We start from the raw sequence: 27,046 nt of genomic DNA, 5'->3' as shown, positions 1-27,046 counted from the left end.
CCGTGCAGGCTCTCTCTCCTGGTTCTGTCTGGATCCTCCGTGATGGGGGAGGGTCCATCAGACGTTAGTGGAGACCAGCTAGGGTGCCAGAAACCGGCCGTGGACATATTTCCAGTCTCAGTTTTTCCAGAAGCAAAACCTGTCTCTGTCTTGCATCCATCCATCCACCTTTCAGTTCCTCCAATGACTTATTTCTTCCTACATCGGCCGAGAGTGGGGCGGTCAAGAAGCGCTTGAAAGGCCACATGTATTTTTCGTTCATTTTAGGTTGACCTTTTTTTTCTTATTAAAGGCCGTGATTTCGCCTGGGTGGCTCAGTCTGTTGGGCGGCCGACTTCGGCTCAGGTCACGATCTCACGGTCCGTGAGTTCGAGCCCCGCATCGGGCTCTGTGCTGACTGCTCAGAGCCTGGAGCCTGTTTCAGATTCTGTGTCTCCCTCTCTCCGACCCTCCCCCGTTCACGCTCTGTCTCTCTCTGTCTCAAAAATAAATAAACGTTAAAAAAAAAAAAATAATAAAGGCTGTGATTTTGGTGTCCACACTAAATCTTTCAGTGTTGGGAGATCAGGGCTTTGTTATCTGTGAAGGGTACTGAGCAACGACAAAAAGCTGGCATGAATGTGACGGACGAAGCACAGCTTATTCCTAGAATCCCGGCATCGCCGAGGATCACGCTGGAAGGAATCCCACAAACCCCGTGATCCTGCGGCGTGCTGGACCCAGGCGGCCTGTGTTGTATTCTCACTCTGCCGTTTGGTGCCGGGTGAGTGGCTTCGTGCCTCGGTTTCCTCCGCTGTGCGATGGGGCCGGTGACGGCTGTGGTCGCAGGGTCACGGTGAGTCGGCGTGTGTAGGATGCTTGACTGGTGCCCAGTGAACATGCACCTGCCGTATCACAGGTGGAAAGGCAGACCCTGAGAGACCTCGATTTGCCTGAGGTCGTGTAACTGGTCGAAGCTTCAGCAAGCAGGCCTTTCCAATCCTTGTTTTCTTTTATCCCTGTTGACTGGACCGGTGAACTGGTCCTTAAGACACTCTGGATTTAAAACGTTATGTCCGCCCGGTACGAGCTCTGAAATGACGGATCGCTGCTTATCCTCCGTGCTGGGAGACTCTTCTGGAATCCTGAGGTGAATAACGAGACACGAGCGGCAGGCCGTGCCCCGAAATGACCGCATCGTGTCGGAGGAGTGGAATTGCTCTGCGAAGGCTGCGGTGCTCTTAGGGTCGTCGTGGCCGGTCTGTCACCGGGAGGCCCAGGCTGCCGGGGACGAGTGGACAGGACGTGCGGACTCCCGCTGCCGATCCCCCCTCCCTGCTGGCGTGGAGACCTGGCGGCTGTGTTGCTAGGGTCAGGAAGAAAAACCGTAAGACGATGCACTCACACACACGTGGACGTGCCCACGTATGAATGCACGTGCTCCTAACACACTGGAGGAAAGCCTGCAAGTCCCGCCGAGGGGCCGTGTTCTTGCTGGGCCCTGCTCCCTGCTTTCCTTCCTTTCTGCTTCAGCAGCTTCCCCTGTTTCGAGACGAGGTGTCAGATGCTTCTTCCTGTTTACACAGTCACTTGAAGTTTCTTACAGTTTTGCATAGCAGAGAATGGATTTGTCTCAAAGATTTTCTTTTGAAGCAACGTCTCCACCTCAAACTCACAACCCGGAGATCAAGAGTCACACGCTCTACCGGCTGAGCCAGCCGGGCGCCCCAGGAGAGAATGGGTTTTGATTTTAGGCACGTCCCAGCGGTGTGCCGTGCACGGTTTCCATTCGTGCTCCTGTGTGCCTCGTCAGCACCCGCTCCGGGCTGTGGCGTCTACGCGGAGCTCAGTACACGAAGCCTCATTCTCCTGCTGGTGAAAATCCGTCCTGTGCTCTTTGGGCAGCTCAGCCCGGGGAGAAGACCCGCTAAAATCCGATGACAACAGATGGTGAGGACGGGGCAGCGGTCTACGCGCAGACGGTCCTGTGTGACCTTGGACGGGTTCCTTACCTTCTCTGGGCTTTAGTCTAGCGCCTACCTGTCTCAGAGATCTTCCACATCCAGAGCCAGGCCGAGGTATTCAGCGCTTCCTCTTTCTCTGCCACTGCCGAGGCAGCCTGGGTGTCCCTTGTCGGTGATGGCCTTTGCGTGTGGGGTGGCAGGTGTGGCAGCCCACCCAAGAGGGGGGTGACCGCCCGGGCGTTGGCGCCACAGCCCGGCTGGGTGCCTGGCGGGACCGGGCGGGCGACGTGGGTATGGGGAGGCGGGTTTGGAGACCCATGCTGCTTGGAGGAGCAAAAGGCCATGTGTGGCGACTAAAACAGGATGTGGGGTCTTTGTCCAACCCTTAGGGTTGTAGAAACAGGTCTTTGGCGTGTGGTGTTCGTCCTGCGGCGTGTTTTCCCGCCTCCCTCGGCACCGCGGTCTCTTTCCAGCCAGAATTCTCTTTTCCAGGTGCTGCCTGAAGGGAGCGGCGGGGGCAGTGAGAGTTTCTCACCAATATGTACTTACACCAAAGCAGTGACTGTTGTAGGTCCAAGTCCTTAGAATTTCATGTGCCTGAACGGTGACAGATTCCAGTTCTCCAATTAGTCAGGAGAAGATTCCAGAAGACATTTTCCATCATAGTGTTTGGCTCATTCCAAGTTGTTTACCTGGGCTCTTTCAGGTATGCGATGTAAGCAGCCTGGAGTCACTTGTTTATTTTTTATGAAATTGATGGAGAAGGTTTCAGCATGGGAATTCGACTTATTAGCACATGGGAGTGAAAGCTTGTGTGCACCTTTTAATAAAATCTCCTTATAATTTAAAAAAGAAGCAGATAAACGGTAATAATGATGATGTTATTGGGAATTCATAGAACCATTAGTTCTTAAAAATTGCCAGTTTAGGTGCCTGGGTGGCTCAGTTAGTTAAGCATCTGACCTTGGTGATCATGATCTCATGGTTCATGAGTTCGATCCCCACGTCGGGCTCTCTGCTGTCAGTGCAAAGCCAGCTTCGGATCCTCTGTCCCCCTCACTTTGCCCCTCCCTCGCTTGTTCTCTGTTTCAAAAATGAGTAAATATTAAAAAAACCTGCCCGTCATGCTCTGAAGTCCTTGGGTCCGGCTGAAGAAGCACGGGGCAGGAAACTGCGGTGGCCGCCAGTGTGGACCTGGAGCCAGAGTCTGGGTTTGAATCTGGCTCCAGTGCTTAGTAGCTGTATGACAAGTGGCTTAATTTCTCTGTGCCTCAGTTTCTTCATTTACAAGATGGGAGGAGGTAATAACAGTACCTGTCTCTCAGCGTGGCCGTGAGGATTGGATGGGCGATTCCTCAAGTTGATGGACAGGAGTGCTGTCTGGCACTTAGTAAGTCTGTGCTGATGACTTCTGTGACCTTGAAAGCCACCAACTTCCACACTCACCCTCCCTCTGTCTTGCCCTTTGTCAGTTGCCTGTGATAAGGATGAAGTTCCCTGTGGGTTCTCTGGTGAGCACAGGCATCGATTTCCATTATTTGTGCAGCGAATAGCCTTGGAGGATAAAGATCGCATCTCAGGAGCAATGGGCGTGCCTGCTTACTGCCTGTTAGAAAAGATTCGGGCTCCCTGAGCTCACAGAAACTCATTTCCCCTTGTAACAGTGAAATTATTTTTCTGGTTGCCTTCATTTGGTTTTGCTGTTGAATTGTTTTTGTTTTGTTTTGTCTTGCTAGTTTGGATTTTAGATCAAGGTGTGATTTCTACGACGTTGACATCTTTTCGTTGCGTTTCTTCCGTTAAAGGACATTTTCCTCTTCAAAATGTTCTTTTTATTAAATACTTCTACAACATTTAAATCAGGTCTAGCAAAACAGGCTAATGGATTTACTTTATGTTTCTTAAAAATTTCCAGGGGCACCTGGGTGGCGCAGTCGGTTAAGCGTCCGACTTCAGCCAGGTCACGATCTCGCGGTACGTGAGTTCGAGCCCCGCGTCGGGCTCTGGGCTGATGGCTCAGAGCCTGGAGCCTGTTTCCGATTCTGTGTCTCCCTCTCTCTCTGCCCCTCCCCCGTTCATGCTCTGTCTCTCTCTGTCCCAAAAATAAATAAACGTTGAAAAAAAAAATTAAAAAAAAAATTTCCAGCATTCTTGCCACTCTTTACTCATTGGTATGGATATCTAAAAAAAAAATGCTTAATGAGAAATACCATGCTTGTTACTATTTACAGAGACCCATTTGTATGGAATATTCAAACACTGGGAAACACTTCTGAACATTATTGGGCAGTATTTGAACAATGTTGGCATTCGGATCTTCTAGCAAGATTAACGGCACCACATAGAATGCGATTTGTTTTGAGTGTTGTCTGTATAGGTTATTAATACTGACTTTATTTGCGAGAGTGACTCGACATGGCAGCAGGCAGGACTCTGAGCACACATCTGGAACGTGGTGTCAGGTGCAGACAAGTCTGAATGGTTGGACCGGGGTAGCTTCTCTCGCACACGCTCCTGGGCCAGTTCACGGAAATGTCGGTCTTCACCTTCACCTCCGCGCCTCAGCATTTCCTACTCTCGCTTTGCACTTGCTGTTGAGTGGATTCCGTGTCGATTGCTAAGCAAGTAGGAGAACTAGAATACCTTCCTCTTATTTCTCCACGGATTTTTCTCGGGACACTGACGATCTGTAAATTTCCCAGGAAGTTCTGGGAAGGAGGTAGGGCATAGAAATCATTTCACTCGCAACAAGCTCCCTGCGGTCGCTGTGGGCCGTGCAGCCCTGTGTGTCCCCCTTCTCTGGTTGCACCTGGGAGAGTATCCTTCTGCTCACTGTACAGGGGCCACTCTGTTCCCCCTCTCTGTCCTCAGATGCACAGGCATGCGCTCCCGAGCTGCACCTGCTGTCCTCCCCGCCCAGAACACTCTTCCCCTGACATGTTTGTCCCCTCCCCTCCCTGAGAACATGCTCACACATCCCTTTGGGAATGAGACCTTGGCTGACCCCTTCAGTAGAGCGGGCTGCACTGGGACCACCGGGCTGATCCTGGGGGCAGGGACCCGGTTGTGCACCTGCTTTGTCCTCAGTGCCTGAACAGTGCCTGGTGCCTATCTAACAAGGGTTCTGGAAGTATTTGTGGAGTGAGTGACTGAGATGCCTCAGGGAATCTCAGTGGGGAATGGGTGGGGGAGGGGAAGGATTGGTGACAGAGGATGAATCCAGGTGATTGCTGTGGTCTCTCTGAGGTTTGCTGAGAACCTAACCAAGGGCTTGGAGGCAGAAAGGGGCTCAAGAGACAGGGCGGCTAGGTTGTACTCCTGATAGATCTCACTTGAGGTTGCAAGGGAAGGAGAAGGAAAGCAATCTGGAATATTCCATGTCTAGCTTAGCAGTAGGTAGATGGTCTTCCCATTTAGCTGAGATGAAGAATACCAGAAAAAACCAAACACCTAAACATTTATCTCATAAAGCAATTATATTAACAGAATAAGAGAACACCTTCTGTAATTTCTGTTCATCTGAAATACAGTTTCTCAAAGGCTCTAAGTGACCCTTGCTGAAATGCCGAGTTTGATTTGAGGTCAAGTTTCCTAAAATGTTTCGAAAGCCAGCCGCAGGGAGGCTTTGGCCTCTAGGGAGTTTATATCTTTAGATAGATTTTTCTGTATCTGGGAGCCAGGCCGGAGTTTCTGAAGGTCTGAATACTTAATTAGCTTTTCAGCACCTTGAGTCACTAACAGAATTCATAGTTTAAATATGAAGTTTACGGTTCTTCCTTTGCATACGTGTGTCCTTTTATAAGGATGGTCTCTGCAGCTGAGGCGTCGATCCTTTCTTCCCCTGGTGGCTGGCGTTGTCCAGGTGAGCGGCTTACTTGGGAGCCCAGGCCTGCCCTATTTCTTTCAGGCCTTGAGTCAGGAGGGTGGTGGACTTCATGAAAATCTGAGTTACCTCCACTTCCGTCCAGAATGCTGTGGGAATAGGTAGACTGTGACTGCGGAGTGAGTTCTAATTTAGTAAACTGGATGAGTTTCGAGTTCATCATTGAGTGATTCTGGATATTTGCTGACTAAAAAAACCCACAGAGTTGATAGGTGTGAGGTTCTTTACTGATTACAGTCCATCGCTTTGCTCTAAGATAATTTTATCTCCCTTCTCCCCTGCCACGTGGGAAGCTTTGCCTTTTATTTAGCTCAGCTCTTCTGGAAAGCAAACGTGGTGTGGTGCTGGTGACAGGTGCAGGGGCCGGCCCCCCGGGAGGGGCTGGCTTCTTTCCTGTGTGGCTGGAGGTGTCCAGGACCTCCCCGGACCCCATCCGTGGAGTGACAGGGGTTGGCCGGGAGCTCTCTCATCATCTCCCAGCATTGAGATTTTGTATGCTAACTCTCCCATTTGGCCACAACCCCCCCCCCCCCCCCCAAGAAACCAAACAGCAGATCTGAATGTACTATGGAGGAAGGAGGTCTCTAACATAGACTTGTGTGTCTAGAAAAAGGATACATGGTGATCTAATCTGGTAACAATCAGGGGAGGTAGAAGGGAAGGATTTCACTTCTTAATTAAGTTATACTCCTTGGAGCTAAATTTTGTGCAGTTATAGGACTTCTGTCATCCCAGAAGCAAAGCAGCCAGGCGCTCGGTGGTTTTGTGATGCTCTGACTGGGCTGTGCTGGGGGGCAGCCCTGGAACCAGCTGAGGGTCCCGTCTGTCCAGGGGCTCCCGTGGCCCTGCTCCCCATGGCCGCCACCAGCTGGGGCTGAGGGGTGGCCGTCCTCCTCAGGTCGGGGCATGTACCCTCTGGGTTTTCAGACTCCCAGCTGTCACCATTTTTCTCCCATGCCCGCCGGCTTCAGTGGCATTTGGGTTTATGACCTCTATGTTAAAACTTAAAAATCAAGGATGTTTTTTGTTAAAAAATCCCTAACATTAAAGTTTTCAGTAGCTTAAGCTTGCTGTTCCGAAGCAGCGTCCTCAGGGAGCCCTCCGTGTATCTCGGGAAGGTCTTTCCCCGATTGGCGCACGGGCCGGGCTGGCCGTGTGTGTTGACTGATGCGTGTGCTGGGTAACCGAGCGTGTGTCACTGCCAGGCGAGCGGCCTTCCCTCTTTCCTGCGTGTGGCCAGACGTGTGGGACTTACTTTGTGCCTTCCACAGCCCCCTGATTGGCGTGTTTTCCACTGTAACTTGTTCACGTGACTCCTGCCTTGACGGCCCCCCGTGCCCGGGGCTGGACCGCAGGGGCCGTGGTCACTCCCACCGGCCACGCTCTGAGCTTCCTGCCGGGTCTCTGCTCTTCTGTGGAGGCTCCACGGCTGGTCTCTGCCGGCCGCCTCCTGGCCTTTGCTGCCGCTTTGTCACCGCGTCTTCCAGACCGGTGTGGACTGGCGTGTAGGGGTGAGGTGGGGTGGGACGTGTGATGTTTGTGTGGGCCTCACTCTGTTTTCATCCGTGCCTCACGTGACCTGGCAACTCTTGTTGTGCATCCTGCCGAAGTGAGGGAGATCTCTGTCCATCTGTCCTCTGCCCCTTATGCTGTGTTACAGGGACCCTCACTACCTGGGACCGCCCCCACGAGTTAAGGTGGCTTCCTCCACTGGATCCTTTTTCTTCTGGGTGTCTGGTGGTGTCTTTTGTGAATACTGGGCTTCATGGTTCATCCTGCTTCACCAGGATTCTAGGGAATATATAGATTCGGTTATTCAGCCACGCTTTTTATGTTTTAACATTTTTTAAATGTTTATTCATTTTTGACAGAGAGAGACAGAGCCTGAGCAGGGCAGGGGCAGAGAGACAGGGAGACACAGAATGGGAAGCAGGCTCCTGGCTCCGAGCTGTCAGCACAGAGCCCGACGCAGGGCTCGAACTCATGAACCTTGAGATTGTGACCTGAGCCGAAGTCAGATGCTTAACCGACTGAGCTACCCAGGCGCCCCCCAGCCACACCTTTCTTAAGAAACTTTAAAAAAAAATTTTTTTTTTTCAACGTTTATTTATTTTTGGGACAGAGAGAGACAGAGCATGAACAGGGGAGGGGCAGAGAGAGAGGGAGACACAGAATCGGAAACAGGCTCCAGGCTCTGAGCCATCAGCCCAGAGCCCGACGTGGGGCTCGAACTCACGGACCGCGAGATCATGACCTGGCTGAAGTCGGACGCTTAACCGACTGCGCCACCCAGGCGCCCCAAGAAACTTTTTTTTTAATGTTTGTTTATTTTTGAGAGAGACCGAGGGAGAGTGCCTGTGTGCATGTGCGTGAGCAGGGGAGGGGCAGTGGGAGAGGGAGAAAGAGAATCCCAAGCAGCCTCCAGGCTCTGAGCTGTCAGAGCCCGGTGCAGGGCTCGAACCCACGAACTGTGAGATCATGACCCAAGCTGAAACCAAGAGTCGGACGCCTAACCGACTGTGCCACTCAGGTCCCCCTAAATCCTTGTATATTCTTATGTCAGCTGCACCTTTGGCTCTTTTAAACTAATGGCCAATGAAGTATGTTGTCAATAAAGGAATAAAATACTAACTTTCCTAGGGCTACCTCTGTTTTATTAGAAGCCTCTTAAAGGCTGTAGGAGTCAGAGCTCTGAGTCTAAGCGCCTTGTGAGCAGTGGTGACCCAGCATTTGTGATCAGACAGGTTGTACCCAAGTAGGCTGGCTGTGCGGGCAGGCGGTGGGTGCTCTGGTGACCCGTGGGGAGCGGTGGTAGATGAGGGGCCAGGAGGCCGGAGACGCCCTGGGAGGACTTGCATTCATCAAGCCAAGACCTGTTGTCTCTGCTGTTTTCAGGTGCCTTGTTCTGTTGCCGTGCTGGGGCCACAGAGTGACCGTATCTGCTGCTCAGAGCATAACCAGACATTGAGAGGAAGATCAGTGAATTATTATTTCTTAATAACTTAAGAAAATGGGCCTTTGTGGGCCTGACCGATACAGATCACCCGCACGAGAACACTGGCTTCAGGCATTTGGACGAGCAATGGGACGTGAATGCCTGACATTGGGCACGTGTCCTGGAGTCATTCCTTGTCATGATTTATCAAGTCGGATACCCAAAAGCTGTGACTCAGAGGGGCAAGCTGGAACATTTCCACCTGCCTTACCTTTGCCTAGATGATTTTCAAACGTCCTAAGCTAGAAATTGGGTTAAAGACGTGTAGTTTGTCAAACTGAGAGTGAAAGAGAGGACATTGGGCTTCCGGTGAAGGTGGATTTTTTTTTTTTTTTTTTTTTTTTTTTTTGGCCTCTAAATAGCACTAATAGTGGTTTTGATGTAGCAAATGCTTATTATGGGTCAGGAGCTGTGCTAAGTGCTTTTTGTAATTCACAAAGCCGCTCTGTAGCCCCATTTTACGGGTGAGGCAGCTGGGTCACCGTGCGGAGAAACCTCTTGGCCAAGGCCGTGTCACGAAGGTAGTGAGTGTTGGAGCAGCATTGGAAGCCAGAGCCTTTAACCTAGGTCCACAGTCCTACCCACCGAGTTGCAGCGTTTCCTTAAGCGAGGGATGAAACCTCGCTGGCGAGGCTGGTGGCCACCCAGTTGTGGGCCACGCTGGATGGGCTTCGTTTGAGGAACGGTAACGTCCACAAAGAGCATCGTGCCCCCGACTGGTGTGTATCAGTCTCCCGTGGCTGCCGTAGCACGTTACCGCAAACGTGGTAGCTTAAACAACGTACCTTTGTTTTCGTTCAGTTCTAGAGGCCAGAACCCCCAAATCTGTTGCCTTGGCAGAGCTGTGCCCCCCCCCCCCGTGGGGGTTCCCCGAGAGAAGCTGTTCCTCGTTCGTGGTGGCTCTGCCCACATTCCGTGGCCTGTGGCTTCACTACCCCAGTCTGCCTTCTGGTCACGTTGCCTTTTCCTTAGTGTGGCGTCAGATCATCCTCTGCTTCCTCCTTGTAAGGACGCCTTTGGTGTCATTTGGGGCCCGTCCTGGTAATTTTCCCATCTCAAGATCTCTAACGTATTTACACCTACGAAGTCCTTTTTTTTTTTTTTTTTTTTTTTTTTTTTTGCCATTTGAGGCGGCATCCCAGATCGCAGCGATTAGGGGCTGGATAACCTTTGGGGGTGCGTTGTTCAACCCACCACAGTGACCAAGAGAAGGAATTAGAACTTTCAGTCCACCTTGTAGGAATGTGCTTGATTTCAACCATTTCCTAATTGTTCCGCAGGACCCAGACGCTGAAAGTGTGGAAACATTCCACAGCCAAACAGATTTGAGAGTTATTGTGTTAAATATCCCTCTTAAGGAGATTCATAGTGTGCGGTGAAGGCCTGAAAATTCCGGAATGAAGATAGCTGCTTGAAGGGCTTTGATCGGGAAGGTGTTCTCTTCAGATTCGCGTGTTCGGAAGCTTCCCCTGGCACCTGTGTGGAGGATGGAGCGGGGAATACAACGACTAGGGAGGGCAGAGGCTCAGGATACAGGAGTGGAGGGAACAGAAGATGTTCTGGACCGCAGCCTGGGGTGGAGGTGGGGGGGCAGGGAGCTGAAGGAGCCCGGGGTAATCTTTTAAAATAAACTTAATTTGGGGCGCCTGGGTGGCGCAGTCGGTAAAGCGTCCGACTTCAGCCAGGTCACGATCTCGCGGTCCGTGAGTTCGAGCCCCGCGTCGGGCTCTGGGCTGATGGCTCGGAGCCTGGAGCCTGTTTCCGATTCTGTGTCTCCCTCTCTCTCTGCCCCTCCCCCGTTCATGCTCTGTCTCTCTCTGTCCCAAAAATAAAAATTAAAAACGTTGAAAAAAAAAAATAAAAAAAAAATAAAATAAACAATTTTAGAATAGTTTTAGATTCAGACGAAGTTTGGGAAGATCGCCCAGGGAGCTCTCGCGTTCCCCGCGTCCGGCTTCCACACGTAACCGGTGACCCAGTATTGACACATGATCAGTTACTACAGCCGTATTTCATTCACATTTCCGCAGTGCTCGCCTCACGTCCCTCTTCTGTTCCAGCAGCGCGTTCAGGAGGCCACGCTGCATTTGGTCGTCCCATAGGTCTCCTCGGGCTCCAAGGCTGTTGGCCCGTGGCCGCTTCTCGGACATTATTTGTGTTTGATGACCTTGATACTTTTGAGGAGAACTGGTCAGGTGTTTTGTAGACTGTCTCTCAACCGGGATTCGTCTGATGATTCCCCCCTGTTGGATTGGGGTTTTGGGTTCCTGTGAGGATGACGGGGACCACAGAAACGAAACGCCGTGTTCGTCGTGTCCAGTATGTGACTCTCGGGGTCGATACTGACATTGCCCGCCTGGCTGAGACCGTGGCTGTTAGGTTTCTCCACCGTAAAATTACTTCTTTTTCCCTTTCCGCGTGCTACACTGTGGAAGGAAGTCACCGCGAGGGGTAGGGAGTTTTGTTGCCCCTCCCTGAGGGCAGAGGGTCTACGTGAATTATTTTGAATTCCTGTGCACAGATCTGTATACCCTCCCTCTTCATTCATTCAGTCCGTCAGTTACCTCAGCATGGATCCGTGGCCGTTTGAGTTATGCTTCGGGTTATAATCCAGGAGCGTAGTATGTATTCTGTTTCTCACGTTGTCCCAGCTCTGGCATCGGCAGCTCTGTCGGGTGGCTCCCATTGGCGTGTGGGTGTGCACACACGTGCACTTCAGGGCTCTTTCTGGCCGCACGAGATGCTTCGGACTCATCTTGCGTATTTCCTGGTCCAGCCCCAGAATCAGCCAGTGGCCGAAGGAGCCACGGCCAGAGTTTCTTTTGAAATTTCTGGCTTACAGGGCTGTCTACGTCTCTGTCTTCCGAACTCTTATTACTTGGATAGAGATGGGGGAGGGGCAGGACCTGACAGCTGGGTGTCTGTGTAGGGGTTGGGCAGAGGTCAAAGGTCTGTGCCAGGCGCACAGTCTTAGGGTCTCTTAGGTGCTCCTTTCAGGGTGGGACAGTGGCGGCGTGCCTGGGGCTGGGCGGGGGGGGGGGGGGGGGGGGTGCAGTAGCGGAGTGTGGCCAGAGTGCAGGGTTGGAAAGGAAGGGTATTAGGAAATTGGGTTGGGGCCAGATGTGCTGGTGTTGAAAACCGGGCCAGCTTTGGCAGGAGGGCAGTGTAAAAAAAGCCAATAAAAGTGGTGCTTTGGGATAATTAGCGTGGCAGCCACACACAGATCAGACAGAGGAACGGCATTTGTCGTTGCTTCCCTGGGAAAGTGCTAGAAGCGGGTGCCTGCAGGCATAGCGGGGCAAGGCAGGACCCGCGGGGACCGTCACAGCTTGCCAGAGATTTCTGCGTGTACTAGTTTCTTCATAATGGGGGGCGGGAAACCGGGGGAATCGGTGACTAAGCAATTTGTTTGCTTACAAGCAGTGAACTTAATAAAACAAAGAAAGGTTGTCTTAAAACATCTGTGCTGCCCTGTAATTACTACCGCGGGTGGTGTCCTTGTCTCGGGGAAGAGTCAGAGTGGAATTGGCGCTCCGCCCACCGTGGGCTATCACACAGTGCAGGTGGATGGACCATGAGTGTTTAATTCAGTCCAGTCATCTCAGAATTACTTCCTGTTGAGCTGCCTGCTTGGACGCCCTTCGGTGGCAGTTGTATTTTTAAAAGTCGTGGGGCCCCTGAGATGCTTCATGGCAGAGAGGAGGCGCTCGCTGAGCACGCTTGTGTGCCGAGAACGATCCTGGGAGGATGCTCTTGCTTTTTCCCTGGGGCCTGGCATTTTGAACTTGAAATTTCGTTCGCTTACACCGAGGGAGAGAAATGTGATAAGGAAAACAAAGTCCCCAAACCGGTGGTGTGACCTGAACTTTTAAACCCACTCTTCCTCCTCCTGAAACTATTTTGGACCCAAACACCGAGTCTGATACATAGAGTCCTGTTTTGTCATTTATCCGGCCGGCCTCCGATGTTGTGATTCGTGCATGTGGTTCCCTAGAAACCGTGAACGGGTGTCGTGTGCCTCGTTTCCACATCCGCCTTCTGTGAGAGTGAATTCACTCGGTCAACCAGAACGCCCTCCTCCGTGTGACCACGGGCACGCTCCTGTCACCCGGGAGCCTCGGGCAGGCCTGTTGCCGAACAGGGATCACCTGCTTCGGGGTGGAAGCAACATTTCGTTAAAGATTAGTTTGAAGTTATTTTTATCTGTGAGATGAGGATAGGAATACACACCTGGTGAGGTTCTTAGTGGGTGTGAGGGGTAAGAAGCAAGTGCGTGTGTTCTAAGCAGGGTCTAAGCAGAATCTGCTTTCAAAAAGTCCCATCTCAGGGGCACCTGGGTGGCTCGGAAGGTTCAGCATCTTGCCTTTTTTTTTTTTTTTTTTTTAGTTTGTTTATGTATTTTGGTAGCGAAAGCATGCGAGCTGCAGAGAGGAGAGAGAATCCCGAACAGGCCCTGAGCTGTCAGCATAGAGCCCAACATGGGGCTCAAACCCACAAAGTGTGAGATCACGACCTGAGCCGAAGTCGGTCACTGAGCCGACTGAGCCACCCAGGCGCCACTCAGAGTCTGACTCTTGATTTCAGCTCAGGTCATGATTCCAGGGTCATAGGATCGAGCCCGGTGCTCTGTGCTGAGCGTGGAGCCTGCTTAAGATTATCTCCCCCCGTCTCTCTCTCTCTCTCTCCCTCCCTCCCCCTGCCCCGTCCACCACTCGTGTGCTCTCTCTCTCTCTCTCTCTCTCTCTCTCTCTCTCTCTCCAAAAATAAAATAAAATGAAGTAAAAATCCCATCTCAGCGGATTTTACTGCAGTGGCTATGCCTTGTGTTTGTTGCTGTCTGGTGATTTTTTATTTTTTTAAGCGAGGAAACTTTTTCTGCAGCAGAAGCAAGAGAAAGGAGATCGTTGGGCTCCTGCCCGGCATGTAACCAGCAGAATCCCCCATCAGGGAATACACCGGCACCTCCTTGTGAACTCGGTGCCTGTAGAGACCCGGAAGGAGAGGACATGTTGAGAGCACCGTGGGGGAGGGGGACACTGGGGGGGTCACTCTCTCTGTGCACCTGCACCGTTGGGGATTTCCAAGCGTGCCTGTGCAGAGAGGCCCCGGGAGGCCCTGTGGTGTGACTGCACTTCCCGCTAGGTCTGGGTCAGTGTGTCCTACACGGGCTGCCGTGCCGTCCGCAAAGCCGGCCCCCTTTCCTTGCTTGTACCCGTGCTGCAAACATGCACCGGTTTCTCCCTAGAGCGACGAAAGCCACCGGGGCAGGCCACACTCTGCTTGTCTCGTCCTCTCTTTCATAACTTAACCAAATTACTTACCAGGCTCGAGTTGGAGACGTAGGTAGTTTCAACAGAATGCACGCGCGAAGGGCAGTAAACGGCCAGCGTTTTGTGTTTCTTTTCGGGAAGGATGAAGGTGTCCCGATCCCTGGGGTTCAGGGTGTGTCTGGAAGGTGGTCCAGCGCCAGCCTGGATGGACCCCGTTTACGCTGCCTGTTTTCCGTGCCCACTCCACCGTTTCGGAAGACTTGGTGCTCTGACACTGCAAGGTGGCGTTGTAGTTTATTGTCGCACGGACGACGTATTTCACTTTCACTTCTCCGGGCCTTCGTATTGGTCAGACCTGATACGTTGTCTGTCTGAGCTTTTCAGCAAATGCTTTTGATTTAGATTTTCCATGAAGGAAGCAACTGAACGTGAGCAAAAAGTCAGGTCAGTCGCCGCCGAAAATCTGTCTGGCAGACGGAAGCACCCGCAGGTGCAGTGAAGAAGGCTCGCGGGCCGGCTCTCCTTCGCCGAAGCGAGACGGGGTCACGGTGGATACGGCGGTGAGACACCTGTGCGCAGACACGTCCTGCGTGGGGCCCGGCTCCCCGGGTTTGTGACGCTGTCGGCCTGGCCTTCGGCTGCCTCCCCTGTGACATGGGGACCAGGAAAGTTAATCCAGAGTCGCCGCAAAGAGTCACAGGTCCCTCCGCTTAGGTTCGGGGCCCTGGCATTCTGTGACTGTGGCCTGCTGTTGTTGTCTCTGCTGTCACGTCCCTGCAAGTCACGTCTGCACGCCCGTGGAGAATAAGGACCCGTGTGGCAGTGCTGGCGGGACAGGGCGTTTGGGGGTGCCCCCCCCCCGGAATTGCCTTTGGAGGCCGCGTAGCTGCATTCTTTAGGTGGTTCTGTCGCTCGAGCCAACGTGAGTTTGAAGTTTTTCTTTCATTTTTGTGTTTTAACCTTGGAACACATTTGGAATTGAGTGAAAAGAAACATTTTGGTTTAAAGACTTATGGGGCGCCTGGATGGCTCAGTCGGTTAAGCATCCAACTTCGGCTCAGGTCACAGTCTCGCAGTTCGTGAGTTCAAGCCCCGCGTCGGGCTCTGGGCTGATGGCTCAGAGCCTGGAGCCTGCTTCCGATTCTGTGTCTCCCTCTCTCTCTGACCCTCCCCCGTTCATGCTCTGTCTCTCTCTGTCCCAAACATAAATAAACGTTAAAAAAAAAAAATTAAAAAAAAAAATAAAGACTTACTCGTGGGGGTGTCTGGTCTGGGTGGCTCGGTCTCTTAAGCCTCCGACTCTTGGTTTCCGCTCAGGTCATGATCTTGTGGTTCGTGGGATCGAGCCCCACTTTGGGCTCTGTGTTGACAGCGTGGAGCCGGCTTGGGACCCTCTCTCGCTCTCTCTCTCTTTCTCTCTTTCTCTCTTTCTGCCCCTCCTCATTCACTCTCACTCTTGCTCTAAAATAAATAAATAAAGTTAAAAAGAAAACAACTTGTAAAGTTGACTCGCAAACATGGTCTTTGTGTCCGAGTAGCTGAGTTTTGGGTTTTATTGCTCAGCTTTTTTTGATCTTTGGCTTTGGAGCTTTGTGAGTCCCTGGTTCCCATATGCTCCCACCGAAGTGACCGCTCCGTGGTTATTCTGCCCTCCGGCCCCACCACCCACCATGGCTGCTTTGCAAGCAAAGCCCTGGGTGCGTGGTGCTTCAAGGCCTCATTCACTCAGTGCTGGGACTGTTTTCTGCTTCACTTGCAGATTTGTTTTCTACCCTAAACCTTTGTTCTAATGGTCAGTAATCTTTTACAGCTCGACACGTAACAGGTGTGCCCACTCCCCTTGGCCTTAGACAATCACTTGACCGCAGGCCTCCTAGAGGCCGGCTGTGCGGGCACCGCGTCCGCCCCTTCCGCCTTCTTCCCCTCCCTCGACTCCCCGTGGTGTGAGAATCCGCCCCCAATGTTAGGGTCAATCACAAGCGGGTTGCTGGCCCTGCTGCCGACTCCTTTGTTTTCTCGATGAGCACACTGCGATGGGAACATCTGAGTTTGTCTAGAAATGTTCACGGCTCCGCGCAGCGTCTTGCTGGGGTGTCCAGAACAGTTGGGCTGTTGGTTCTACTCCCCGTCCTGCCTGGGCTGTGCTCGATCAGAGGTGGGTGCCTGATGTCTCTTGTCAGAACTGGCTCGGGAGTGAGCCCATAGACGTCGGGGGTGTGAGGGGGGCGGGGCAGGGTCTCAAGAGTGAGGGCATGGCTCTGCTCTGGAAAGGAGGCAGGCTTACGTGCTAAACACAGTGAAAGCCGGTTGAGTAGAGAACCCCTCTCCCCCCTCACCCCCACCCCCGCCGTGTGTCTGCACCTGGCAGTACGTTATAATTACCAAAGCGCCTGTGTGAATGGTTGCTGGGAAAAAAAAAAAAACCCAACTAACAAGAAAAAATTGGGACTTCCTGAATAATACATATCATTGTGATATATTGAACTTGTAAGTTATAGATAATATATGGCTTTTTATATTTTGTGCAATATGTGTAACATGTATGTAATATAATTTTATATATGTTATACATAATTACATGTTAATACATCACATATGTAATACATTACATATAGTACATTATAATCCCTATTTTATGTAAATATAAAACACGTTGACCCTCGAACACCATAAGGGGCCCCGACTCCTTACATGGTTGAAAATCTGCATATGACTTTTGACTCCCCTGAACTTACCTCCTGCCAGCTGAATGTTGACCAGAAGACTTACGAGTAACATAAACAGTTGATTGACACATATTTTGTATATGTCATGTATTTTGTATTCATACAATACAGTGAGCTAGAGAAAAGAAATCATAAGGGAGAGAAAATGCATTTTTGGTACCGTCCTGTACTTACTGAGAATCATCCACGTATAAGTGGACATGCGTGGTTCAAAGCCATGTTCAGCGGCCAACTGTATACGGTCTCGTATGTTTTATATATTCTGTACATATCTTTTTTCTTGTAAACTTTCCTTTTTGGCACTCTGACTCAACCTCACTCATAAATTCTCGCTCTCTTGACCTTTTATGTTTTGTGGGCACGTAGGCATGTTTTCTGCTCCCAGCCCAGAGTGGCGATGTCAGAAAGTTCAGTTTTCCTTTTTTATCTCAGTCTCTCAGGTGTCCCATAACCCGTTAGGAAACAGATGTCTAAGAATACACCAGCAGCAGCCCTTCAGAAAGGTCGCTTGTAAACACACGTGTGCGTCAGGTCTTTGTGAATTTTTAAAAGGCATCTTAAGGAGAATAATGAACATGCTTCCGGCCATTTGTAGACACACAGAGCCTGGAAGAGGCTGTTTACACACCTCTCCCGTGTGCCCTGCGAGTCTTTGAAGAGGGAAGAGCGGAAGTCGGTGGGTGTGGCTGACTGCCGTTCTCTTTCTGGAAGGCTCTGACTTGGCTGCTGAAATGTCCCAGCTGTGCCTTGAGAGTCTGATGGTGGAGGTGGTGGCCGTGGGAGGATTTGCAGGTAAAGGTGTGTGACCCGAAGCCTCTTCCACCATTGGATACTGGCACCTTGAGTTTTCGCTGTTAAACCCTGTGGGCAGGGAAAAACTTTCTAGAAACCATCATTAAGGTGCAGAACTGCCAGTTTTAGTGTCTCCTTCCTAGGAGATTTGTATTTCATCGGAAAAGAAGACGTCAGCTCTAAGAGTAAAAGTCCTTTTTCTAGGTGGGTAAGTCCTACAGTTTGGTTCCAGTTAGGGCTTTCGGAGGCTGTACCTGGTCTCTTGAGTGAATTTGAGACGAGCCTTTTTCTCCCAAAATGGCCCAGAGTGGGCGGCTCAGCCTTTATTCAGTTGCAAGGTCTTGACCCCTCTCCTGGTCTTGTCCCCAGGGAGGGCAGGGGAGGGCAGCTCACGACAGCTCTGCACACTTCCGATGTGACGGATGACAGAGCAGAGCCAAGCTAGGTGCTTGTGGTCACGTGGTCAAGGGCCCGGCAAGGTTCAAGGCCACTGGGCAGGCAGAGCTCTCACTGGTGACGCGGAGGTGCGTGTGTATTAAATCTCCAAAGACCGACGAAATCCTGTGTGCCACACGTCACCAGGTGGGAAAGGGCAGAATCTTTAGGAAATATTTCTAATGGCAGGGATTTTCTTGTTGCTTGAAATAAATTGTTAGGAGAGGTAAAACACTGCAGTAAATGCTGTGATTGAGGAAATCCGATTTACACGATCATGTCCCTGCACCCCTGGATTCTCACATCACCCCTTCTCTGCGGTCTCTGCCTCGGGTTGGTCCACTGCCTCGTGGAGCCACCACGCGACTGTGCCCCCAGGAGGTCGGCCAGGGTGCCGTCTGGGTCTTCTCCCTTTTGGGCTCACCCCGTATTCCTTCCGGGACCAAGCTGCTGTCGACTGCGCCTCCAGAGAGTGCCCCAGGCCCACCCACTTCTCCCCTCCTGCTCGCCGTCCTCCTGGATCACCTGTTTCAGGACCGCCTGGCCGCTCCCTGCTCCCACAACTTATGAACCAGACTGTCAGGCCTGGAAATCTGCATTTTAACCAGGCTGTTTGCGTTTTGAAGAAGTTCTAGGGGCATCTGGGTGGCTCATTCGGTTTAAGTGTCCAGCTTCAGCTCAGGTCATGATCTCACCATCCGTGAGTTCGAGCCCCATATCCGGCTCTGTGCTGACGGCTCGGAGTCTGGAGCCTGCTTCGGATTCTGTGCCTCCCCCTCTCTGTCCCTCCCCTGCTCACACTCTATTTTTCTCTCAAAAATAAATAAACACCAAAAGAAAATTGAAGAAAAATAAAGAAGTTCTAGAAGTTTGAGAAGCACAGCCCAGTCGATAGGTCACTAGTCAATTTTCAACAGGATCTGTATACGGTGGCTCATTGGCTGACCTTTCCGTCCTCACCTGAGCATGAAGATGACTTTGGAAACCTGTCCCTGCCCACCCTGCACCGTAAGAGAGATTGATTGTGGCTGAGGTTGGACGGAGCCAGGGACCTTATTCAGCCGACCAACAAGAGGCGTTGTTCCCTCCCGTCTGGGAACAATGGCTCTTTGACTGCAGCTGCCTCAGAAGGGAGCAGGGCAGGGTGTTGGTGTCCTGGGGCCTGCGGGAAGGGCGGTGCTGCTGGTGGGGCTCCGTCGCAGCCCAGCTGGGGCAGGACGGCCGGCCGTGCCCTTCGCCCTCACCTTCATAAGACTCGCCCTGTGCTCCCGCCCTCCCTGGACGCCCGGGATGCAGGGGGGAATGCGGGCCCTGAACGGGAGGGCGGGAGCAGGAACAGTGTGGAAAAAGTCGGTGTTGCCGCACGCCGTGGTCCTGCGCTGGACCCCCGAGAAGTTGCCGGCCCCCCTGCCGTCAGCTCGCTCTGTAGGTCCGGTTTTAGGTACTCACAGCTTGCCCCGCGCCGTCCCTTGTCCAGGCTTGTGTGGTCTCCTGCCACCTCCTGCGTGTTCACTCCGTCTCGCTGAGGACGGCAAGGGGCTCCCCGTGCGGGATGGTGTCACCCCTGCCCTGGTGTTGGGAAACCTGGGAGGACGTCTGTAGTTCTCGTGATGGCGGCGGGGGCGGGGATGTTAGCATCCCGTGTTGTGAGCATGTGCGATGCCGAGTGCCCCTAGGCTCGGGGACAGCCCCGCGCACTGAAGGACCGTCCCCTGCGAGGACTTTGGAAGTGCGCTGGTCCAGTGCTTCCTTGAGAATGATACGTAATGAATCCCTGCGGCCTACTAGACACGGTGTGAGGCTGACCCTGAGCGGGGAAAGTAAACCCGTGGTCGAAGCCACCTTCCTGGGAGGCAGCTGTGCTCTGCGAGCGACGTGGCTGTTCTTCTGGGATCCTGCCGTGCAGCCTCGCCTTCCTGATGGCACAGTGTAGACAGAGTTAGGACCTAGAATAATCCGGAGACACTGCTGTAAACAACGAAACATGCTGCTGCCTGCCGTCCCACAGAATAAACAGCCCGATGCGGAGTAGGTTCAGTGTCAGATCACGGAAGGGTGGGGACCGGGGACCCAGTGTCTCAGCACCGACACCATTCCAGTGATGGCTCTCAGTACCAGGAGAGCTTGAGATTTGGAGTTCTGGAACCTTCTGGAGTTCCCTTGTGGCCTACAAAGCTGCTTCGGAGAAATGAAGGGTCGGACAAGATCAAGACAGCGTTCTGGAATACTTGCTGATTCAGATCAGTCATTCGGTTAGAGGTGTTGGAGAAGTGACAGATAAAAATTGAGGAACATACAGGGGTGAGCAGGCAGGGTGACTTGAGGTCTGACTTTGAAGGACTCAGACGTCACGCTAAGCCAGGGACCAACAAGGGGCGTTGGTCCTGGAAAGGCATCCTTGTTAAACTAAGCATGTCCAGTAGACGATAGGATTTGACTATCTTGGGAACTAGGTAAGAATTAGTTTACCAGTAAGGGCAGCAGAAACGGGCCAGAAACTTGAGCCACAGAAGGTTGAGTGACAGGCAAACTGAAATGGCGTAGCTGTCTTCCTCACGAGGTCTCCTGTGGCTGTGCCCAAGCGACGTGCCCATCCTGGGATTCAACCCACTCCTCTAGAGTATTTTTGTAAGGAAATGCGTAGAGCTGCATCCAGAGATTTAGCTCTGAGGATGCTTAGCGAATGAACATTGTCTGAATGTTGGAAGCAACCCACATGGCCCCCAAAGGGGGTTGGATAAATAGGTCAGAATTCCTCTCTGTGGTGGAATGTGGTGTAACCATGACAACGATGTTGAAGAAGAGTATTGACGTGGTGGGACGATGTGTATGGAGAATAGCCTGTGCTAGAACATACAGGAACATATGTAACATTTTAATAAAGAGACCGTGTAAACCTGGAGGGAAAATCCTGGAAAGGCATTAGTCAGAATGTGCACCTGGATCGTGGATCGTCTACAAGTAGCAAAACTCAAGGTACCTGGAACTCTTTCTCAGGGCCGTGAACATGTATAGTTATTTTTGCAATTAAAACAGTTTGATACAGTAAATAAAAACATGATCTCATGTATAAACTTCTATCCAAATATTTCAGTAGTCATTTTTTTTAAACAGATACTATGACATAGTTTTGATTAAAAAAAAATTTTTTTTTAATGTTTATTTTTGAAAGGGAGAGAGAGAGGGACAGAGCACTAGTGGTGCAGCAGCAGAGAGAGAGGAAGACACAGGATCTGAAGCAGGCTCCAGGCTCTGAGCTGTCAGCACAGAGCCCAACGTGGGGCTCGAACTCACGCACCTCGACATCGTGACCTGAGCCGAAGTCGGACGCTTAACTGACTGAGTCCCCCAGGTACCCCTATACTTAATCAATTTTAAGTCAAATATTCCTGGTATTTCAATTCTAAGAAGTTATTAGTCCTTCACGTCTTATTCTGGATTAGTTGATCTTAGGCACAAAGAAATGAGGGCTCTGATTCCCAGGAATAAATGTGGGTGGGGGAGGGCTCGGTCTGTCACCCTCAATATAGTCAGGTCTGATACATTAATACTAAAATCCTAACTTCAGTTGCCTACTTGTTCCCTCCTGAGACATTCTATACCCGTGTCTCGCCCTGGCCGGTGAACACCCATTGAGCCTCGGCTCGCCTCCCTTGCCCAAAAAGTGGCTGAATCAGAGGTTAGAGAGTCTCAGGGTACAGCACCAACTCTCCGATGAGTCAGGTTTCCGGCCGCAGACCTTGTCCACGGTGGGCTTCTGATTTGCAAAGGCCAGACCACAGAGCGGTATCAGTGACTCATCCCATTAAGAACGTAGGTCTTGTTTTAAGCAAATACTTTGCAGGACCGTTTCTTAGAATAAACCCTGCGGGACATTATTCTCAAGAGAAGGCTCCGTGGCATTCACAGGGATGGCGGAGGGACAGACAGGTTTGTACATGCAGCAGCCTCTGGGCCCCGCTCCCCCCCGCCCCCCCCCATCTCACATTTATTATGGCGAGGCTCCAGAAGCCGTGCCTGAAAGACGGCTTTTGGGTTTGGTAACCCAAACCCTGAGTTGACTAAATTTGGTTAGCTATGGATTCTGTGTTTCACGGAAGGATGTTTTTATATGAGGAGAAGCTGCGTCCGCGTGAGTCCAGGAGGCCCCTTATTTGGAGGACCCTCCTTCCAGCCTGACTCAGGGCTAGGGCTCCTGTGGGCAAGGCACTCTGAGAAACCTGGAATCTTCTCCATCCACGTGGGGGCATGCTCGTGGTTCTGGGAACATCGAGGTGAAGTTTGAGTTGACAGAGAAATAAGGGGTGCCCATCTAGGTTGGCGAGACGCACCCCGGGAAGATGCACGTAGTCCAAGATTCTGGTTTTGTTTTAAGAAAAATCTCAAATGACAAAGGTTGGCAGGAAATGCAGACTGATGTCAGTGCCTGTCCCCTTCTGTTTCCCTTTCTTGAACGTATATCACTATATGGAACCTCCTCCCCCAGAATTTTTTTTAACAAAACAGTGGGTTTTTCAGGATTTCCAAGCTATTTCAACTCTGGGGAAGAGCCGGGTGGCTGCTGACAGAGTCAGCGTGCAGGGTCAGGGCCCCTGGCCCCCATCCTGGACTCGGCTTCCTGTGCTGGAGAGACGGCTTTGGGGGGCAGGGGGCTGGTGAGCCAGCACTAGTCCCCACAGCCCCGGGGACACTGACTCATCCTGTGCCCAGCTCTGCTGCAGGTGCGTTCGGGCCCCGAGCTGATGCCTGCGGGGCCACCCTCCGTGGCTGCTGCTGTTTCGTTGGGGCCGAGGTCTGGGCCATTAAGACTTGTGGCTTCTTGGGCTCCATCGTAGGGCCCTGCTCTTGGGGGACCAGGGATGTAGAAAGATAATGTAGGGAAGAGGTATTTTCAGTAAAAGTTGTTCAGGCTTCTGCTAAAGAAGGCCATCGACTTCTTAGGCTTTCTCAGCGTTAACCACTGAGATGTGTCCGTGATGAGGGTGGGAGGCCCACAGAAGAGCATGTGAGGATAACTCGGGCTGCGCGGGTGTCCTGGACAGGAGCCGTGGTTTCCGGGATGCGCCTCAGAGGAAACCAGGCCTCCCCCCCGGGAGGGGGCCCCAACCCCCTCCCAGGCTGGTTGCACGGCTTCAGGCTCCCTCCCTCCTGCTCTGCAGTCCCCACCTTGAGGCCTGGACACTCTGTCAAGCCCTCTGTTGGTGCTGTTGGAAGGAAGTGCCCCAGAATAGGGTTTTATCCAGGGAAGAAAAAGTTAAACTTAGGTCTGAATTCAGCACGAGCGTTTCCACCAGATGAGACCCATTTGCAAAAGCAACAGAAAGAAGAATATTCTTGAAAAATAAAGTTTTAATTCCTCTTTTTTTTAAGTGTTTGCTTTTGAGAGAGAGAGTGTGAAGGAGGGAGGGGCAAAGAGAGAGGGAGACAGAGGATACGATGCGGAGCTCGAACTCACGAACCTCGAGATCACGACCCGAGCGGAAGCCAGACGCTTAGCCGAGGGGGCCACCCAGGTGCCCCAAATAAAGTGTTAATTGGAACGTGTCCCTCCCCCACCAAAGATCCCAGTCCAACCAAGTGGAGCCCATCCCCCACCCACGAGGGAGTTCCACGCGAGGCTCTGAACTTGAGGGCGCGTCTTCATCCCTCTGGCAAGTCTCACTGATGTGAGTCTGGTCCCAAGTGAGGGTCAGAGGGAAGTGGTACTGTGTCACCATCAGCCTTTCCGTTTTCTGCCTGACGGGAATGCTTAGAACCTCCCGTCACCGCTCGGCCGGCAGGAACCTTAGCGAGGGGCATCTGGTTTTGAAAATGCGGATGGGGGGTGGGCCGAGAGCGGGTGCAGGGTCCGCCGCGGGTGCTGGTGTCACGGCGTGGGTACACGCACGCAGAGTCCCAGGGAGCCCCCTCTTCCGGCACGCCCACACGCACACCGGTGCAGGGGTGGAGAGGAGCGGGGAATGACATGCCGGGTGGCCTTCTTCCAGCAGACGGGACAGAGCCTCCCCCAGGGTGGCGTTTCGGCTGCGGCGCCCCACACAGGCACCCCTTCCGGACTGAGGAATAGCCAGGGCACGGGCAAAAAAGACGGGGTGCTCTTTAAGATGATATTGTTTGTCGTGGCGGGTCTGGCTCGCCGGGCAGCGTCTGCGCACCTGTGAGCTGGAGGCCGTCCCGGTCGCCGTGGACACAGGCGTGAGCGGGGAAGGCGCGGACACCCCACTGCTGTTTCGCCAGCTTACGTGGCCTGTTTTGCCAGGGCCTTGCGCGTGCGTGTGCGCGTGTGTGCCTTGTGCGTGTGTGCGCGTGCTCCTTGTAAGGATACTTTCGTGTTCTGCTTTCCTCGTTTCGTATTCTATCTCCGTGATTCCTGCGGGGAAGCATTTCCTAAGGGCTGCGCGCTCTTCGCCCATGTGGCTATTTCACGTTCCTGAAATCGTTTCCCTGTTGTTGATCCGTTAGGGACTTGTGCATTTCGTAGTGGTGAAGACAGTGAGGAACGTCCGTGTGTCATGCTTTATCCCGATGTCTAATTATTTCCTTGAGGTCGATCTGAACTGGATCTGGACCCAGTGGCAGACACATTTTAAGGCTCTTGACATGTGGTGGTGACATGACTCCCTGTGGGGGAAGCGTTCCTTTTTACTGGATCCTCCTTAGCGCTGAGTACTTTTGTGTAAGGGCTGGTTTAAAAGGAAAATTTCCCATTGGTTCCATTTACGTTCTTCTAGTACCGGTGACACTGAGTCGGTGGTGTCCCTTTGGCAGGCCATCGTTAGCATGCCCGGTGCTTTGTTTTAACTTTTTAGTTATGCAAATGACCCATGAGTCCATCCCATGAAAGATTTAAATACCACAGACAAAGTCCCCATGGACCATGGTCTCCCCCATACCCTTGCCCGCCCCACTTACGGTTGGAGGTCTTTGGAGACCTTTTACTATGTGTGTGTAGATAGATAGATGGGTACTTAGTAGAGTAGCGTTTTAAAACCTAATATTTTAAATATGTAGAGGGTGCAGTTTGTGGTTTTAAACGTTTTTAATTCATCACGGAAGTCTTTTTTTTAATTAAATTAATTGATTTTGAGAGAGAGAGGGAGCATGAGCAGGGGAGGGGCAGAGGGAGAAAGAAAGAGAGAGAGAGAGAGAGAGAGAGAGAGAGAACCAGGGTTCACCTGACACAGGTCTTGAACCCACGAACTGTGAGATCATGACCTGAGCTGAAGTCAGATGCTTAACCGACTGAGCCGCCCAGACGCCCCCGGTTCCATCACAGTTTTAAAAAGAATGTAAGCCTAAAGTGGAATAAAAGGATTTCTTGGAGGAAATTCTCTCTACTTAGTTTTTACCGTCTTACCTTGTCAAAGATCCCAGTGTGATTCTAACATTTGCCGAATGTTTCTGTTCCTAGAACGTGACGCGGAGGCTCACTCGTCTCCTTATGACACCCTGTTTTCAGTGCAGGCGAGCCCCGTGTGTCTTTTCTGATGCCGCGGGTGCATCTGAGCCCCGGGCCGTTTATTGGTGGTGGATTGTATGTTCACCAGACGACTGGGAGCTCCTCAGACTCCCTGCCGAGCAGACCGTCCTAGCACCTCCCTCCTTGCTCGGGACCTCCCGACTGTACCCGGTGAGCAGAAGTTCTCAGTGACCCCTACGCGGAAGGAAATCAGTAACTGGTCCTGTCCCACGGGCGGAGCAGGTGCAGAAACTCCGAAGCTGAACAACGTAGCAGCAAGAACAGATGGACGGAGTCGTCTGAGGTTCAAGACATAAGGGCTGTCTTCCAGGGGCTGAATTTCGAGGAGAGTTGAGGAGGCCACCTGTAAACCAAAGCTGTAGCGTTTTCAGGGCTTCACAGAATAATTCGAGGTGCTGCAGAGGTTAACTATACACGCGAATGTGTAAACGATTCAGTCCCAAACCTGATTTTGGCCTCAGAATCTGGGTTGGAACCCTGGCTCCACCATCCACAGCTGGTTTCTTAACCTTTCCCTCTGACCCTCGTTGTCTTGATCTGTGAGATGTGGGGAATTGTGCCTGCCTTACCTCGCGGTCGCTGGGACCAAGCCGACGTCTGGCACATCGCAGGTGCTCAGTCAGTGGGGATGCGGGGGGGATTGTTACAGGTGCCTGGGACACCCTCACAAGTTTCACTCAAGCTGTAGCTGGCAGTGTAAGGGAGCAAAGCGACTTTTCCTTCTACACTGGTTCCCATTGCAGGTTCTCAGCTGGGGCTCCTGTACCAAAAGACAGATGAACAGGAGAAAAACGGTGTTTTAACATGTGCGCCTCACGTACACGTGGGAGAAACCCAGGCAACGGTAACTCACACAGGTGGCTAGAATTCGGGCTTACGTACCACCTTCGGCTCAAACAAAGCAAACTGTGGAGGCCGGGTGGTGGGGACGGGATCAGGAAAAGTACAGCAAACTAGGGGGAAGGTTGCTTCTCGGTCAGGAAGAGGCTTTCTCGACTCCTCTTTTCCTCTCTTCAGCCTTCTCTTCCTGGTACCGAGAGGAACGCCCTCGTGAATGGAGGTTTCTCTTGTGACTGTAAACTTCCCTCGCAAAGCGGTAGCTTCTCCCCTGTTGTCTGAGCTGCTTCCGTGTCTACTGGGTCTCAGAATAATTGGCTCACCGTGGCCCCTATGCCGAAGAGGCAGAAGCGGGGTGACCCTTTCTGGTCTCCCACAGTCCAGCGGCAGTACACAAGAGAAAGAAGTCAGATCCTAGGGCAGGGACGAGTGGATCCCAGCAGCTCCCTTGTGGGGCAGCTGGTGGGATAAGCACATCGGGAGCTTTGCGGCTCGCAGACCTAGTTTGAACGCCGTTGCAGGGATTTGGGAAGGCCTGCCCCGTGCACGGCGTGGTGGCTGACCCTTACCCCTGCCTCAGTAGCCGTCCGGCTGATAGCCCCGTGGAGGTGGCATCTTGGGGATGCTGGTCTACCAGACTCTTGTCCCACTTTTATTGAGCATCCCGCACTGAGTGCCTCCGCAC

General features: G+C 52.2%; 1 protein-coding gene across 6 annotated transcripts in view; it reads left to right on the top strand.

Annotated features, from left to right (window-relative positions):
- The window catches only part of SGMS1 (sphingomyelin synthase 1), a 289,080-nt gene that overhangs the window by 55,636 nt on the left and 206,398 nt on the right, over positions 1–27,046 (top strand). The window lies entirely within an intron of this gene.

The sequence above is a fragment of the Prionailurus viverrinus genome, chromosome D2 (genome assembly GCF_022837055.1).
Source record: "Prionailurus viverrinus isolate Anna chromosome D2, UM_Priviv_1.0, whole genome shotgun sequence".
Taxonomy (NCBI): domain Eukaryota; kingdom Metazoa; phylum Chordata; class Mammalia; order Carnivora; family Felidae; genus Prionailurus; species Prionailurus viverrinus.
The sequence above is the reverse complement of the archived record's forward strand: the minus strand, read 5'-3'. Positions and strand labels throughout refer to the sequence as shown.